This window comes from Notolepis coatsorum, assembly GCF_963971535.1.
Source record: "Notolepis coatsorum genome assembly, chromosome: 19".
NCBI lineage: Eukaryota > Metazoa > Chordata > Actinopteri > Aulopiformes > Paralepididae > Notolepis > Notolepis coatsorum.
In genome coordinates, this window is record NC_140183.1 from 42,939,096 (window position 1) to 42,958,134 (window position 19,039).

Consider the following 19,039-nt stretch of genomic DNA (forward strand, 5'->3'; position numbering starts at 1 on the left):
AGCACATTAACTGTACGTTATCTCTCCAAACAAACAAGCACACGTCGTCAAGAACATGTCCTGACTTTTCCCCTAGCCCAGAGCTGCTTAAAAATATACTGAATTCTGTGGACCCCACGTTTACCAACGCTCTAACCGCATTCGCCCATCCCCCACCCAGGTGCAATTCACACACCCCGGTCCCCATCATGGCTATGCCCATCCCCCCACTTAGCTTCACCTCGAGGGAGTCGAGGCTGCAGTAACCTCGTTCCCAGCTTTATCGTGAGAAGGTGCTGTGAGCAGGTACTTTCAGTTCAGACTGGACTGAGAGGGCAGTAGCATGTACTCACAGAGACCAATATATGAAGATACATTATTGCTAAGGAATGCTAAGACAAGGTAAGCCAATAAAAAAAAAGCGAAATATGTTGGGCCAGTATATTGGTTGAATTGATTGGTTCATGACTTGGTTAAACAACGATTAGCATGCTGCTAGTTTCTGTTTAGAGTATACTGAATTCGGCCGAATACGTTAGTCATAACTGGTAGCTAGCTAATGCAATCTAGCTTGCTAGCATGAGCTATCTTACTAACTACATAGTTAGCACAAGCTAGCTTGCTAACTAGCTAGCGCGAGCTAGCTTGCTAAATAGGAAGCTGACTTGCTAACTAGCTAGCGCGAGCTAGCTTGCTAAACAGGAAGCTAACTTGCAAACTAGGTTGCAAGCTAGCGACACAGCTATAACTTGTATGGTAGTAATACATAATGGTAGTAAGACTAGATTACAGTAATAGCTTGCTAGATATACTGTTCAGGCTAAAGGATCATGCTAATCTGGCCAAAGGAACTAGCTATTTGCTAGACATCACAAGCTATAGCTCTATGCAGTAACTAACTATACAAGCACATCAAGTCCTTTCAGACTATAGAAACCCTAACTCTAACTGTAACTGAGGGGTACAATTCCCTGACTGTATTACTAGATATGATACTTACTACCACTACCTTTGTACTTAATATTCGGCCACCCAGTACACGGCATAAATATATTATGATGAACACTGTCACGTAGATGAAACGGATCCAACACAAATGTACGAATTAGAAATAGGTCTTTATTTCTACACAGCGATGGTGTGTAGAGCAAGCACTTAATCAAATCAATCACATTTATGAATGGAATTAGTATGCACTTTTATGGCAAGAGTATTCGTCGGTATATCAATAGAGAATGTCCAATCTCTGAAGGCGCAGGTGGTACATATACGACCTGGAATAGTTTAAGGAATAACAGCAATGATACTTCAATGATTATATACTGGATACACTAGAAGGGGTTAATCCGGTCGCTTGTAAGCCGACAGGAGTAGGAAGGGGGGGGGGTAGAATCCGACTGCCTCATCCGGCCAAGGGTATCCCAGGTGAACCCACTGTAGTGCCGTTCAATGTGCCGGCGATCCTTGGACCACAGATGAAAGCAGGTGGACTCTTTGTGGGCCGGCGTCATCCGGTCCACGGAGGAGAGACGTGAAGCGACCTCGTCTTGCAGAGCGTCTCCTCACCTTGTGTCCTCTCCAGGGGGGGGGTTCCAACACACGGCAGTGTCGGGGGTCTTTATCCATGGAATAATCAATGTATACAAAGCATAATCCGTGCCTGGGAAGGCGGGCTGTCGTCGGTAGAATAATCCGGTATACAGGTCCACTCGCTCGTCGGCTCTGGGGCTCCTCGGGTGCAGCTTCACGTGGGGTCAACCACCCTGGGTAAGCAGCCAGTTCTCTGCCCGAAACGATGGGGTACTGACTACGGTAGTATTCTCACCGCACGAAGCACTATATATTAACAGACTATTATTAGCTTAATAGACTACGTCCAACTCGACGATATAGTGCCAAATATGACTATTCAAATATTAATATACACGATGTCTCAATACCGATGGTAGGCGAACTTGGCCTTACTCCCACACGTGGCGTCGCGGGGAGGCTTTACGTCTGTGACTCTATTGGAGGGTAAGAAACTGGACTGAAAAGAAAGTCCTACTTTAGTAGCGCAGTATATATACGCACTATGAACAAATAGTCCCATTAGTGGTGCGGTAGTCAGATTCCTACGCGGAACTAGGACTTGTTCGTACATGTGGAGCGGTACGTTTGAACTGGGTCTGAGGGGTATGGCAGCCTGGCACCAAGGTCTCGACCAATAGTAGAATGGAGACTATTATGGGATGTTCAGTAGGCTAGAATGGATATTCAATGCATATTGTACAAGGAATATACAAGGGATATCAGGGAATATTAGAGAATATACAAATACAATTAAATATATATATATAAATAAATATATATATTCGGTTTAATCTGGCCCTTCACAACAGCCACCCCCTGATTGGTCCCAGACCTAATCAGTTAAACAGAGACAGATTAATCGCGTTGTCTATTTACACATAAGGGTTTGCTGTAGGGGTCAGTCAACTTCACAAAGTCATAGGGTTGTAGGGTCATGGTCATCATCGATTGTGTCTGGGAGTCGAGGCAGTTCTATGAGCCTCGCCACGGGACGGGTGTAAGTGCGACCCTGGACGAGCACTTCAGCTGCTCGGACCTTGCCGTCGGCACCGGTGATCACTTTGCTTACGCGGCCGGCCGGCCACATAGCTCTGGGCAGTGATTGATCAATAATCATGACGACTGTTCCTTCTGTCAAATTGTCTCTCTCCTTTACCCACTTCTGGCGGGTCTGTAGAGACGGTAGGTAGTGCAGTAGGAAACTGTTCCAAAACTTGTCGGCTAATACTTGGCTGTACCTCCACATTCGTCGGCCGTTCGCTTCTTCAGGCCGGTACATTGTCTGTGGTAATGCAGGATCTAGCCGCCCCATCAGGAGTGTGTTGGGGGTAACTGGGTCGATATCCGCCACATCACTGGAGACATATCCGAGGGGCTTCGAGTTAAGTACTCCCTCAATCTCCGTGAGGACTGTCATTAGGACTTCTTCCGCCACAGTCTGGGCCCCAAGTACTGCGTACAGGGCTGTCTTTATGGAGCGCACTTCTCGTTCCCAAGTGCCACCGAAGTGGGGTGCGTTTGGGGGGTTGAATTGGAAATCAACCTGTGCTGGAGCGAGGTGGGTCTTAAGTTCTGGGCCCATAGCTTGGAAGCTCTCTCTCAGCTCTCTTTCGCCGCCTTTGAAGTTTGTCCCATGATCGGACAATAGGGTAGACGGTCTTCCTTTCCGTGATGTGAATCTACGGAAGGCCATAAGGAATGAGTCTGTGCTCATGGTCGGGAGAAGCTCGATGTGTATCGCTCTGGTGGTCATGCATTTGAATACAATACCCCACCGCTTCTCGGTTCCTCTTCCTTTCTTTATGTGCAGCGGGCCAAAGCAGTCCATACCCGTTCAGTGGAATGGCTTGTCACCGATTCGGAGGCGACATGGAGGAAGGTCAGCCATCCTTGGTATGCTGGGCTGCGCGCGCCACTTGCGGCAGTCTAGACATGTTCGCTGGAAGCGTCGTACCGCCTCTCTTCCTTGTAGGATCCAGTAACGACGTCTGATTTCCGCGAAGACTCTTTCTGCTCCTGCGTGATGTACATCCTCATCGTATTTCTTTATAATCAGCTCTGTGACCTTGTGTCGGCTGTTCAATACGATCGGGTATTTAATGTCATCCGGTAGATTGGGGGCTCTGCATAGGCGACCACCCACTCTGATGAGGGTATGAGCGTCGCTCTCGGGGGCCAGATGAATTAATCTGCTGTCGGATGGGACGGGCTTTCCTCCCTGTAGACAGGCCAATTCATCGGGGAACGAGTCTCTCTGGGCTCGCTGCAGTAGAAGCAATTCTGCTTCCTCGTAGTTAGCTGCTGACATATCAGCGGGGGACTTGCACTCCGGGTGGTACCGCAGGAATGTTCTTTGTTGTGCACTCTCTATGGACGTGCAATCGTCTATGTTAGGGTCGGTGGAGGCTACGGTGCTCAATCCACAGAACACAGACTTCTTAATTTCCACCTCCTCTGGACTTGCTTCCCTCGGGATAGGCATGGGCCACTGTCCTTCCGGGAGTCTTAGGAATGCGGGGCCGTCACTGTAGACATTGCGACGGGTGAGGTCATCCAGGGGCATCCCCCGGGTGATGACGTCAGCTGGGTTCTGTTTTGTATCAACGTAGCGCCACTCTGTTTCTCCGGTTAACTCTTCGGTTAAGTCTTGAATCTCGGTGACTCTGACTCCCACGAAGACTTTGTACTTGCATGAGTCCGATTTGATCCAGGCGAGTACTGTCGTGGAATCTGACCACAGGATTGTTCTAGACACCGGTATGGTGAGCTCACGTTGGATGAGCGTGGCTAGGTGCGCTCCGGCTAGGGCTGCGCAGAGCTCTAGGCGTGGGATAGATTGTTGCTTGCGTGGGGCTATTCTCGAGCGGGCGAGGACAAATGCTGTGTAGATCTCTCCCCCCTCGTCTTGGGCCCGCAAGTAGGCTACTGATCCGTATGCGACCTCTGAGGCGTCACTGAATACGTGTAAGTCCATTTTACATGTCTCTGGCCTCACCGTGGGTGGGAAGTAGCTTCGGCGCATATTAACGCCGGGGAGTGAGTGGAGCTCCATCTCCCACTCTCTCCAGGTGGATGCAAGGTGTGCGGGAATGGGGTCGTCCCAGCCCTGGTCCTTGTCCCACAATGCTCGTACAATCATTTTTGCCCTGGTGGTGTACGGTAGAATACATCCTAGCGGGTCATATTGTCGGGCGAGTGTTGTGTACACACTCCGTCTGGTGGTCGGCGCCGACGCCGGCCTTCCCTGCTCCGTAGTCAGGGGCTTGTGTCTGTAGTGAAGCGAATCTGTTTTGAATCGCCACACCAATCCCAGGGTCATCTCCTGGGCTTCTCCCGGGATTGTAGCCATCCAGGTCTCGCTGCTGGCAGCCTTGTCCTCGGAGGAGAGGCTGCGCAGTACTTGCGGATCGCTGCTGGCCCACTGCCTGAGATCAAAGCCGCCTTTGATCAACGAGGCGCGGAGTTTAATCAGGAGAGCCTCGGCTTCTTCTTGGGTTGAAAGGCTTTGTAGACAGTTGTCTACGTAGAAGCTGTTCTTTACGCTGTGTCGGACCTCTTCGTCCGCTGCTGGGTCCTCTGCTACATGTTTCTGTAGTGCAAATGTAGCACAGCAGGGGCTGCACGTCGTTCCGAAGGGGAGGACTTCCCATTGGTAGATGGCTGGGTGCTCATCTCCTGGCTTCTCTCTCCATAGGAACCGTAACAGGGGCTTGTCCGCCTCTACTAATCTCACCTGCAGGAACATTCCTTTAATGTCCCCGCTGATGGCCACCTTTTCCTGGCGGAAGCGGAGTAGAACGCCGAGTAGGGAGGGGCCGAGTGTGGGACCGGGCAGTAACTCTTTATTCAGATTTTGGGATCCGATCTGGTAGCTGCAGTTAAATACTATGCGGTCTTTACCGTTGTGATGGACCTTGTGGTGAGGCACGTACCACGATTCAGTGGTCTGGTCAGCCTCTTTAATGTCCATCTTTGTGACGTGTCCCGCTGTGATGAGCTTCTCAATCTCAGCGCGGTATACACTCTCTTGGGCGGGGTTCTTGGCTAAGCGCCGCTCCGTGTTCAGCAGGTACCGTTCTGTGGCGTCTGTCTTGGCGTGGAAAGTAGGCATTCCTTCTCGCCGCAGGAGTGGCGTGGCGTATCTCAACACGCCGTTGACCGGGACTCTCTTGGTCCCTGTCTCGAGGAGGTGAATGGCGTAAATGTCATCTTTAGAGCGAATGTCTTTCTTTCCGTTCTTAAAGGGCATTTGTTCCAAGGTCCATAGCCGCTCTACGTGTTGCAGGAGTGCGGTTTCTCCCTCTGTGACTCGGGAGTGGAGACATCTAGTGGCTGTACTTCGGTTGAGAGATTTGGCGAGCGGGCCTTGGAGAGTCCATCCCAAACGGGTCTCGACTGCTGCAGGACAGCCTCGGGGTCCGGTATGAACCCGGTCTATCGGGACAATGAGGTCTGCATGGTCGGAGCCTATCAACAGGGTCGGCATAGCATTGTCTATGAGCGGGATCGGTAACTTGCGCAGATGTACATATTTCTCCATCAGCTTGGCGACGGGGTATGTGTACCGCGACAGTCCTATTTCTTGGCTGGTGAAAGCGTCTGCAATCTGGTACCGTCGCTCAGGCTGGCCGCTTGCTGCGATAGAGAATGAGACATTCTCGCCCTTTATCGTCTTCAAATCTCGTCTTATTGTCTGAATTGTCATTTGGGTTTCGCTTCCCCGCAGCCCTAGCTGGGCCGCAGCGGAGGCGAGCAGAAGGGTCTTCTCTGACCCGTCATCGAGGACGGCGTAAGTGTCCAGGACTTTATTCTGGTAGCTTAGTGTCACACGCACTACTTTTAGGAGTACTCGGGCTCCACTGCTGCTGGCGGGATCGATGTACATGACGCTCGCTTTGCGGCTGGATGGTGCGGGTGAAGGGCGCCGTCTGTTACTGTCGTGAAGTATGTCCAGATGGGCTCCATCGCACTTGGTGCACCTTTTCTTTAAGCGGCATTCGGCTGCCATGTGTGAGCGCGCACAGCGAAAGCAGCGCTTGTTGGACTTTATCCATTGACTTGCTTCCTCCGCGTTCAGCTTGGGGAAGGAGTCACATTGCGCTAGCCAGTGTTCTTTCTCACAGTAGGGGCACACTATCTTCCACTTCTCCGTTCTGGAGGGGGTACTGTGGCTCCTGCTGCTCGGTACTGACTCGGATTGGTGCATCACGGTCACCGATCTTCTTCCATCATTTAGTCGTCTGGTTCCTTCTCTGGAGCCAGGGGTGCTCCGTCCGAATGTATCTAGCCGTAGGCTGCTGACTTCTCTCGCCAGGAAGTCTGCTAGATCGAGGAGGTTCGGTTCGGGGCCATTCGGGTCTCTGTGGTCCCTCTGCCGCCTAAATCGCTCCTGACGAGCGGGCGGCAGCTTCTCCAGAATCCTTTCCACATTTGAGTTGGCGTAAAGTTCATGCCTCCCCTTCTCTCTTTGCGCTCCCAACATCCCTACCAGGGACTGCACTCTGATGGACAGGTCGTCCAGTGCTCGATTGTCTATTGCTGGGGGTAAGCGGTCGATGTGTCGGATCTCCTGGATCACGTAATCCCATATGCGCCCATACCTCTGGTCCAATGCTACCAGCGCTGCTGTGTATGGGGTGGTGGAAGTCGCGTAGGCGAGCGCTATATTATGTGCGCGGGGCACCTTTAAGTGCTTCAGTAGGATGGCGTATTTGTGGCGTTCATCCAATACATCCACCAACATGGTCTCCAGACACATGCGGAGTTCTGTATACTGGGCCCGGTTCTCCTAGGTGAAGTCGGGCACCATAGGCGTGCCAATGTATGACGCTGACTGTGGATACATCGGCGAGCGTTGGGGGAGAGGCCTCCTAGGCGAGTCTCCTCCCGCTCCTTGGTATGGGCTGGTACCGGCAGTGTACCATGGCCCGCTTGTCCAGGTGCTGTTCCTCGGTGCGGGTCGTGCGTCGTGCTCACCCGTGTATAGAGTCGGGGGTCTGTAGCGCAGCTCCGCGGGAGTATAGCCTGGGCTGTACCGGACCTCCTGGTCCGGTAGAGTACTGTGCTGTCGTCGGGCGTGGTTCTCCTCCTCTTCCTCTTCGTCTTCAGTTAGGTCATCCAGTGCTTGTAGTCTCTGGTTTAGCCTCTCCACAGGATATGCTGCTCCTTCCCGGTTGCTAGGTCTCGCTTGGACCGGTGGGGGGAGGTGGTCTGTGGGGGGTATAGACCTCGTCTGTTGGTCAAGTTCAGGGTTGTTTACTCGGCTAGGGGATGCCGCCCTGGAGGTGTGTCTAGACGAGTTCCTGGAGCCTCTGGCGGAGGGAGAGGGTGTTGTCCGTCTGATCAGCTGTTCTATTAGTTGCGACTGCTGTCTGTCGCGCGCTGCGTCCCGTTGAGCACCGGCTCGTTCTCGGGCCACATTCTCTTCCATCTGAATGCGTCTTATTTCTAGACGTATCTGCTCGTGTTCGCTTCGCTGCTGGATCTGCAGTCGGTCGCGTTCAGCAGCGGCGTTCAGGCTGATGAGGAAGGCCTGCTGTAGGGTCCTCTCTGCCTCGCTGGGAGAAGGCGGTTGTATAGGGGAGCCTTCCCTCGGGGTACTCCTTGCGGAGCCTTGGAGCTCTATCTCCACGGTGCTCTCCCCGTCTTCTTCCGTGCCGAGTTCTCTCTCGGTAGCGTTGTATTCCTCCCGGGACTCATCGGGGACTACTTCTTCAGTACTGGCGGGGTGTGAAGTCATGTCTGGTTCCCACTGGTCCCCACCGTGAACTTGGTCAGTTACATTAGAGCCCGTAGGGGCCTCTATGGTCGGGGTAGTCTGGGCGTTGGGGTTAGACATACTTTTACTTTCTAGTTTTACCGCGTTTACTGTTAGTAGAAGACTAGGTTGTTGACTGACAGCGTAGGCCTCTAAGTACTGAGGGAGCCGTCGTTCGCGCTGCGGGCGTTGGTTAGGAGGATCGTTTCGTGGAGTGTTCATCATAGGCCATTTCAATATTAATAACACTATATTAATATTACACTGATTACCCTCCGGCTCGAAGGACCAATTTTAACTGAGGGGTACAATTCCCTGACTGTATTACTAGATATGATACTTACTACCACTACCTTTGTACTTAATATTCGGCCACCCAGTACACGGCATAAATATATTATGATGAACACTGTCACGTAGATGAAACGGATCCAACACAAATGTACGAATTAGAAATAGGTCTTTATTTCTACACAGCGATGGTGTGTAGAGCAAGCACTTAATCAAATCAATCACATTTATGAATGGAATTAGTATGCACTTTTATGGCAAGAGTATTCGTCGGTATATCAATAGAGAATGTCCAATCTCTGAAGGCGCAGGTGGTACATATACGACCTGGAATAGTTTAAGGAATAACAGCAATGATACTTCAATGATTATATACTGGATACACTAGAAGGGGTTAATCCGGTCGCTTGTAAGCCGACAGGAGTAGGAAGGGGGGGGGGTAGAATCCGACTGCCTCATCCGGCCAAGGGTATCCCAGGTGAACCCACTGTAGTGCCGTTCAATGCGCCGGCGATCCTTGGACCACAGATGAAAGCAGGTGGACTCTTTGTGGGCCGGCGTCATCCGGTCCACGGAGGAGAGACGTGAAGCGACCTCGTCTTGCAGAGCGTCTCCTCACCTTGCGTCCTCTCCAGGGGGGGGGTTCCAACACACGGCAGTGTCGGGGGTCTTTATCCATGGAATAATCAATGTATACAAAGCATAATCCGTGCCTGGGAAGGCGGGCTGTCGTCGGTAGAATAATCCGGTATACAGGTCCACTCGCTCGTCGGCTCTGGGGCTCCTCGGGTGCAGCTTCACGTGGGGTCAACCACCCTGGGTAAGCAGCCAGTTCTCTGCCCGAAACGATGGGGTACTGACTACGGTAGTATTCTCACCGCACGAAGCACTATATATTAACAGACTATTATTAGCTTAATAGACTACGTCCAACTCGACGATATAGTGCCAAATATGACTATTCAAATATTAATATACACGATGTCTCAATACCGATGGTAGGCGAACTTGGCCTTACTCCCACACGTGGCGTCGCGGGGAGGCTTTACGTCTGTGACTCTATTGGAGGGTAAGAAACTGGACTGAAAAGAAAGTCCTACTTTAGTAGCGCAGTATATATACGCACTATGAACAAATAGTCCCATTAGTGGTGCGGTAGTCAGATTCCTACGCGGAACTAGGACTTGTTCGTACATGTGGAGCGGTACGTTTGAACTGGGTCTGAGGGGTATGGCAGCCTGGCACCAAGGTCTCGACCAATAGTAGAATGGAGACTATTATGGGATGTTCAGTAGGCTAGAATGGATATTCAATGAATGAATGAATGAATGAAAACTTTATTTAACAGATTGCAGAATGGGTACAATACAGTACGGCTCAATACATACAATTGTTAAGGGGATGCAGACCTGAGAAAGACGTTTGTCTTGTTTCCATCAGGGTCCCCCATTTTCAATTCATATAGACATTTATGACATACATAACATACATGACATTTATGGCATAGGGACATATAGGTATTTAGTACTGATACATTTGTGACATAGGCGGTATTCAAATATACAGTACTGTTACCCCTAGATCCTGACAGAGTATATACATATGATGGGGAGGGGACTGTACATTAGGAGGGGGTGGGTGGGTGGGAGGGGAATATACATACGGCGGGGAGGGAATATATACATGCGGTGGGGAGGAGACTGTCTATTAGGAGGTGGTGGGGGTTTTGGGCATTTACGGTGGCCAGTTTCGAATTGCAGCCTCCCGTAGGTGCTCTTTAAGGGCGGTTTTGAATGTGGGCAGGGATTCACATTCCTTTACAGCTTTGGGTAGGGCGTTCCACATTGTTGTGGCATAATTGCGAAACGTGTTTAGTCCCTTGTTTGAGCCGAATCTGGGTTTAACATGATTTGTTGAGCTTCCTCTGGTGTAGTGGTTGTGGTATTCACTGACCTTTGGGAAGTATTTTGACATGTACATGGGCACCCCGGTCGTATAGTGTATCTTGTAGACCAGGCCCATTGCAAGTTGCTGTACTCTGTCGTCTACTCTAAGCCATCCTAGGTTGGCAAAGTGGGCAGGGGTGAGGTGGGTTCTGGGGTTCAGGTCAAGTAGTAGTCTGACCAGTTTGTTTTGTGATGTTTGTAATTTTGTTTTAAGCGCCTTTGAGGTGCTTTGGTACCATGAGGTGCACGCATAGTCATAGTACCCTTGAATGAGTGCTCCTGCCAGAGTCCTCAGGGTATTCTTGTTTACCAGAGAGGAGATCCGGTACAAGAATCTAGTTCGTTGGTTGACTTTTTTTATTACATTGGATGCCATTTTGTCACAGGAAAGATTTGCCTCTAGGATGGAACCCAGGTAGGTAATTTCGTCTTTCCTTGTGACAATATTGTCACCCACTGTAACTGAGAAGCCGTCGGTCTTGCTGAGTTTGTTATTTGAACCGAAGAGAATGGACTCTGTTTTGCCCATGTGTAATGATAGTTTGTTATCAGCGAGCCATATGCATATTGTACAAGGAATATACAAGGGATATCAGGGAATATTAGAGAATATACAAATACAATTAAATATATATATATAAATAAATATATATATTCGGTTTAATCTGGCCCTTCACAACACTAACCCTAACCCTAGGGTGAAAGGTGTAATACATTTATGCAGTTTGCTCAGTGGTGGCCAAAATTATTAGAACACTTGGCATATTTAAGAGTTTTCAGTTGTTGTTGTTGTTCTGCAATTGACCATTAAAATAGTATCACTGTTAGCTAGCCAAATTCGTTAGCTGATGTTAGCTTCTGCAGGGCAGTTTCACTGGCAGTGTTAGGTATCCTAGCTAGCTAACTGTAAAGGACAGGAACAGTCAATTATCATGTTTTTGTTTCATTTTGTGAAAAATGCACTTTGTAATATATTTGCTTTTCAAAAGCTCATAAACACTGTTAGTGACTTGAGCATAATTATTAACTTAGCTACTGTAGCTGTTCTTGTCATTTTAAGCTATCATGAATGCAATGCTTTTTACTATAATTATATAATTTTCTTATCTCTCCTAGGGTCATTATTGAAGTATTTTGGCACCCCACCTCCTGCCTATAATGTGCAAGAGGATATACCAGCCCAGGTGGATATTGACCAAGCTCAGGAGGACACATTAGCCAAGGTACATGATCCCTTTCAAAGTGCTCATATTCATAACTGTTCTTAAAGTCTTACATTTAATAATCACAATTTTGGGCCTTAAAAAGTCAGTCTTAAATGGTATTGATTAGGAAATTACTTCTATGTTGCGATAACTTCTCTCTATCATGTTTAAATGTGTTTGGGGGGGAAATGTCGGGGCTGCCTGAATACTTTAGACAACAAATGTTTGTTTCCGCGTCTCTGATTGGCCAGGTCATTTCTGGTCATGTGACATGTACGCCCAATCGTGGGACCGTAAGTGTCTACACTGGTTAAGCTCAGGTGCTCTTTCGGAGTTGGTTAAGGTTAGAGTTTGTCTTAGACTTAGAGCATGGCGATAGAACACCTGCCCTTCTTTCGACGGTTAAGCTTAGCCACTCTTTCGAAGTTGGTTAAGGTTAGAGTTTGTCTTAGAGCATGGTGATAGAACGCCAGGTAGTTTGCAGGCTGTTAGACCCGGAAATAGGCGCAGAACTTGCTGTCCCACGATTGGCGCACATGTCACATGACCTGGCCAATCAGAGCGCAAAACTCGCACGCGGAAACAAACATTTGTTGTTGAAAGTATTCACCCGTCCGGGCTGCAGAGTAACAGCCTATCAGGCCAATACATATGGAATTACTTCTTAGTCATTTTCCTTAATAGTTCTTTAGATATTTATTAGATTCCATTGAAAGGGGTCTTAAAAAGGTCTTAAAAATTCTTAAATGTAACCTGTTGAAACTTGCAGGAACCCTGTCCGTTACCTTCAGTGAGACCATAACACCTGCCCATCATGAAGATGACATGTCACCCACCTCTGCAAGCAGCAGTATCACCATCACCACTAAAGGTTTGACCTCACAAGACCCTGCACTATGGCCAAGTGTCATACGCCATACCCAACAATGTTGTAATAAACGTTGTTATTTTGCTACCTTTACGATTAATTGCGAATATTTTCATCTTGAGCTATAGATTGTGGATAAATACGCACAGAAAGGTACACCATGCCAACGCTAATGCTTTATTTATCTAAAACGAGACTATTTAGAAATGGTAAATGGGGAAATACATTGCATTCCACAGAGGGTGGAACAGGAAAAAAACGAAAATGACGTAACCACTACACCTCCCTATACAGGTCAAAGATAGTTTCCTCCCCAAAATACAGCGAACATGGCTTCTGTATTCGGTTAGCACAGACTCAGTCTTCTGTTTGATATTATACAAAAAAAAATTATGAATAAATGCCTTGTAGTTAAAAAAAAGCTTGAATTTCTGACTTCTTTATTACATTTCTTTTTTGTATCTCTCCCATCCTCCCCAATTTTTTAACTAACCAGCCACCACTGACACACAGTGGGGGATGTTTTAAAAAAATTATTGTCTACTGTCTAACTGTATCCATGCATGTTTGACTGTGCCTGCAGGTGAGAACTCATCAAGAAGGTGTCTCAAGTGTACCTACACAATCTACAGATGGACGACAGCACAGTCTGCAGCACGTGAGCCCACAAAGGCAGCATTTATTGACCCAGAGACCTCAGACAGCCACAGCCGGTCCACGTCTGAGAGCCCAATAGCAGAGGCCACTGGAGGCCAGAGCAATCATGATCGTTCACCAGGTCAGAGCCGGTATCAAAGAGTCAATTATAGGCACAACTCCCAATATTATACGTGTACAAACACTGTGGGCTAGATCCACAAAGAATGGATTGCATGGTGCTAATTGCACCATTTCTTACAATTCATCATGAATTGAAAATGGGGGACCCTGATGTAAACAAGATGAAAGTCTTTCTCTGGTCTGCATCCCCTTAACAATTGTGTGTATTTAGCCATACTGTACTTCTCTGGATCATGTTTAAATGTGTTTGGGGGGAAATGTACAGGCTGCAAAGTAAGCAGTATGGTAATAGCGAATACATGGAATTACTTCTTAGTAATTGTCCTTAATAGTTCTTTGCTGGTATGGCAACATATTAGATTATATTGAAAGTGGTCTTAAAAGGTCTTAAATGTAACCTGTTGAAACTTGCAGGAACCCTGTCCGTCAACATCCACCTTCAGTGAGACCATAACACCTGCCCATCATGAAGATGACGTGTCACCCACCTCTACAAGCAGCAGTATCACCACCACCACTAAAGGTTTGACCTCACAAGACCCTGCACTATGGCCAAGTAGGCCATACCCAACAATGTGGTATCAAGGGGACCAATACAGGTCAAAGATATTGTTTTTCCCCAAAATCCAGCGAACATGGCTTCTGTATTCGGTGTAGTCAGTCTTCTGTTTGATATTATAAAAAAAATATATATGATGAATAAATGCCTTGTAGTTAAAGAAAGCTTGAATTTCTGACTTCTTTATTACTTTTAATCTCTCCCGTCCTCCCCAATTTTTTAACGCACCAGCCACCAATGACACACACATTGTGGGATGTTTTAAAAATAAAATGTTTGCTTCACCAAAAATTTGGTCAGCAGCCGCCACTGCACATCACATATACCATTTACCATTTACCATATAGTCCCTTTTGAGCCATGTCTTCAGGCTGGACTTGAATCTAACAGCATTGACTACGATTTTCAGGTCACTGGGCAGAATACAAAAATTACTCCTTCCCCATACAACTCCTGTATCTGACTGGCACAACCAAGATATTTCACAGATGTTTTGTCGGTGAGAACAGTATCTCCTATTCTAATGTTAAAACCTGGTGATTTTCTGAGCCTGACCTTTGACCCAAATAGGATGGACTCAGTCTTCCCCACATGGAGGGACAGCTTGTTGTAGCCTAGCCAGTCACTAACCATCTCTAGTTCTGCACTCAATATCTGCTCAACCACTTGTTTGTCTTTATGAGACACTAGTAAGACCTCGGTTTACTGTATTACATGGTCAACAATTGTGGTTATAATTTCATTTGAGACAGATGTTCTTCTGCCTCCTTGGCCACGACCCCGTCCATGACCCTGTCCTTCGTTGTGCAACCTCAGCTGCACCAACTTGCTCCATGTTGCTCCTTTCTTCAGGTTTATAAGCAGCTTTTTATGTAGTGGTGAAGATATTATCAATTGTATTGCAATGCTACTCACCTGGGCAAGGCTGTTGAAGGTAATGAGACATTAGTACAAACACCTGTTGGAATTGATTTAGTGATCTGCCTGTGTAGCAATAAGTAATTGAACATTGATGTAGTATTAGGTGGCTGTATTCTGAGACTGGAGCATATGATTTAGAGTTTTGCACTTTGTATTAACAGTTTTGCACTTGATATGTAAGCATAGCATTTAGTATCTTAGAGTATGCATTTTTAAAGTCAGTTTAGCAATTAGCATTTTGAGTTTTGCACATTGAAACTCTGATGTGCAAAATGCATCAAAGCAGTCGTAAAAAACTGTAACAAGAGCCCCAAACAATGGAAGGTAGTGTATTGTTTTGAATTGATTGTATGTTATGTGCAGTGCCTAACAGTGGTGTTGATAGTATGCCAATGAACATAACAGAGATCATTTTGTTTGGCCCCCCTCTTCCACCCAAACACTCTCCAACAGCCTAGGACAACTCTCCACCCACCTCAAACCCCACGTCAAGAGCCTGGGTGTAATCTTTGATCTTCAAGGCACTATCGGGTGCAGTACCCCTATACATCACCGAGCTCATCACCCCCTACGTAGCACCCAGGTCACTAAGATCCTCCAACCAGGCTCAGCTGCCCCCCCCCCCCCCCCCCCAGCACCAGACTAAAAAATAGAGGCGATCGCTCCTTCAAGGCCGTAGCCCTCAAACTATGGAACCAGCTTCCCCTGGAGATTCGATCTGCCCCTACGCTGGAGACATTTACGGCCCGTTTAAAAACCCACTTTTATTCCCTAGCCTTCGATTAATCCTGATTCTCGGTTACCCTAACCCACACACTCCCATGCAATTTTATCCTGGCCCCTCCCTCTTGTATCTCTTCTTGTGCTCCTCTGTCCCCGGTGTGCTATACTGTACTTTGTGCTCCCCTATCCGCTTGTCCTTTTGTACTGTCCTGTCCTGTTGTGCCTTTTTATATTTGTGTATTTTATAGGACATTGATTTTATGCTTTGACTGTACTGTACAGCACTTTGGTTGGCTCTCGAGCTTTTAAATGTGCTCTATAAATAAATTACTTGACTTGACTATAACCTGTATACAGCCTGATGGGATCCAGCCTTTCTAAAGGGTCTAGAGACATGATTTTAACTGCTAAAATCATTATATTTGTTTGTTAACACACAAAAAAAAGAAACATGAAATCCCTCCCCCCCATGGGGACCGGTCCCCATGGGGGGAGGGATTTCAGGTTTCTTTTTTTTTAAGAGTTGGGAAAATGTCAAGTGGTTTTTGTGTTAACAAAAAATTCAAATGATTTTAGCAGTTAAAATCATGTCTCTAGACCCTTTAGAAAGGCTGGATCCCATCAGGCTGTATACAGTCATGTGATCCCCATGAGGTAGTATAAACCAGTAGATATCAGATTTTTTTTTTTTTGGAGAGTTTTGAAAATGTCAAGTGGTTTTTGTGTTAACAAAAAAATATAATGATTTTAGCAGTTAAAATCATGTCTCTAGACCCTTTAGAAAGGCTGGATCCCATCAGGCTGTATACAGTCATTGGTCCCCACGATGTAGCATAAACCCGTATGTGTGTGTGTGAGATATATATAGAGAGAGGGGGGGCTTTGGTAGACTATTGCATTGGTACATTCATTGAAGGTGAACGCAATGCGACATCCTTTACTAGGCTCACCCACCAACAGTGCAGGTGCTGAACTGCTGATCCGAATGTATAGGTAAAAACCATATTATGCGTTTTCATCAATAAATAAATGGCCAAAATGTACGCCCCTGACGTCTGCACACTGCACTGTTACAGCCACAGCCAGGGTCTGTCAGCAGGTCTCCACTGCCTTATATGGGTCTCTTCCTGTTCCCGCCTCACCATCACTCTGCCTATCTGGGCTGGCCTACACACCTGAGAACCCTCACGTCATCACGGAGCCAGGATAAGAGGCCTGCACCCCTGCCACTTCTGATCCGAGTGTTGTTTTCACCTCCCTTGGTAGTAGGACTCTTCTCTGGACCTCTAGAAACCGTATACACTATTACTGTGTTAATCCTAGTGTTTTCCTGTGTACTCAGTATCCTGCGTCGTATTGACCTTTGTTATCCTGTGTGTAGGACCTCACCCCTCCGGCCTGCACCCCCCCACCTACGGACCTCACCAGCCTGCACCACCCCGGGACCACATGGACACACGTTGCCCACTTGCCTCCTCTCACTTCCAGCTATTCACTACCTGCCCCCTTGTCATTCCCTGGGTTTTTATTAAATAACCTAAACTGCTTCATTCTCCTGTGCCTTGTGTTCTGCTCTTGGGTTCTCCCGACACCCCCCCCCCCCCCCCCCCCCATAACAGGCACTTTGTTAGAATTGTATATAGTTATCTTGCTGTTATTTAATTTCATTAAATTTTATTCTATGCTATTTTATTTAATTTTATATTATATGCTTGATGTTGCTACGGGGGAACCACAACAAGGCAAATTTCAAATTTTATTTGCTGTAAAAGTTACAGAATGATGTGACAATAAAAGGAATCTGAATCAACAAGCCATTCAGGTGTGCCTCTCTGTTATATGTCAATCAGGGATTGTGCAAAATGCTCTGAGCAAACACACGCGTTCTTGATTATTTCCATTGGTGTGTTGGAATCTATGTTCAGAGCTTCAGTAGCTTCAATCGGTCCGGATACTTTGAATGAAACGAAAATGTAAACACTGGCCTCGACATTAGAACGTAGCACTGCGTCGCATGAAATCACTGCGCCCAGACAGCAGTGGTTCGGCAAAAAAAATTCAGAGTATATCTGCTTAGAAAACGGAAATGTCTAATTCAATTATTTTGTATTTCTCCATGTGGTAAATACACAGGTCACAACATGTTTACAGGAACGTTTTGGAGTTGTATTTTGATTGTATTTGGAGTGTATTTCGTGACTGTTGGGAACTAGGCTAAATGTGTATAGCCGGGCTTCTTACCCATTTAAAGTTTGAGAATAGGTTGAGATCGTTTCGGCCCCAAGACCTCTAATCATTCGCTTTACCAGATAAAACTGCAATACATCGAGCGCCAGCTATCCTGAGGGAAACTTCGGAGGGAACCAGCTACTAGATGGTTCGATTAGTCTTTCATAACCTACTTCCAGTGAATGACGCTAAGCTAGGCTAATGGTGCAGGCGTTCCCTATTTATTTATTTATTTGTTTATTTAGACGAGACAGAGCATATTACTGGACACTACAAATAAATACAGTGTAAATACACCGGATTTATTAAGGATGCAAATTTTCATCCGCAGTCCCCATACACAAAGCATAAAAACGAAACATGCAGGCAGTGAAGCATAACATGCTATGAGACAAGGCATAAAAACATACATACAGAAATAAATACAAGGTATAAAGGGTGCACTACAATACTACTTGACTATACATGGTCACCAGTGGAGGTTTCTCTATGACAACACGTGAAACACAAATTCACTCATAATTCATAATTATTATCAATTTACATATATTATATATATATATATATATATATATATATATATATATATATATATATATATATATATTTTTTTTTTATTATTATTATTATTATTATTATTATTTTTTAATTAGAAATGTTTTCCTCTGTAAAAAAATGCCAGTGAATTTTCTTTTCTTCAAAAATGGCCAAAATTTAAAAAAATCAAAATAGTCATCTAAGCACGATCCGTGCATTTAAACTCTTGCCATTGAATGGGGGATTGAATGATTGACAGCCTTGACATCCAATCAGAGTATGGCTCCTACTCTGCAGCTCTGTAGCTACACGGAGGTTGAATGATTGACAGCCTTTAGTTCCAATCAGAGAATGGCTCCTACTCTGCAGCTCTGTAGCTACACGGCTGTTTCTCCCCTCGGGGGATTGATTGATTGATTGAACATTTTATTAACAGAGCAGCCACGTTCGAAACCTCTATATTAGTGTATCTAACATTTAGCACTTTAATAGCAACTTATTTTTCGCCGGCGGGACATTTACTGAGGACCAGCACAACACACCTGTGGATATTATGATTTAACAAGTCTATCTGTCCAGGAGGATGACAACATTATTGCAGGTACTGTAAGCAGGCAGCCTAGCAGTTTCTAGCTTGGATGCTAATAACTACTAACGTTATCACGCTAGCTT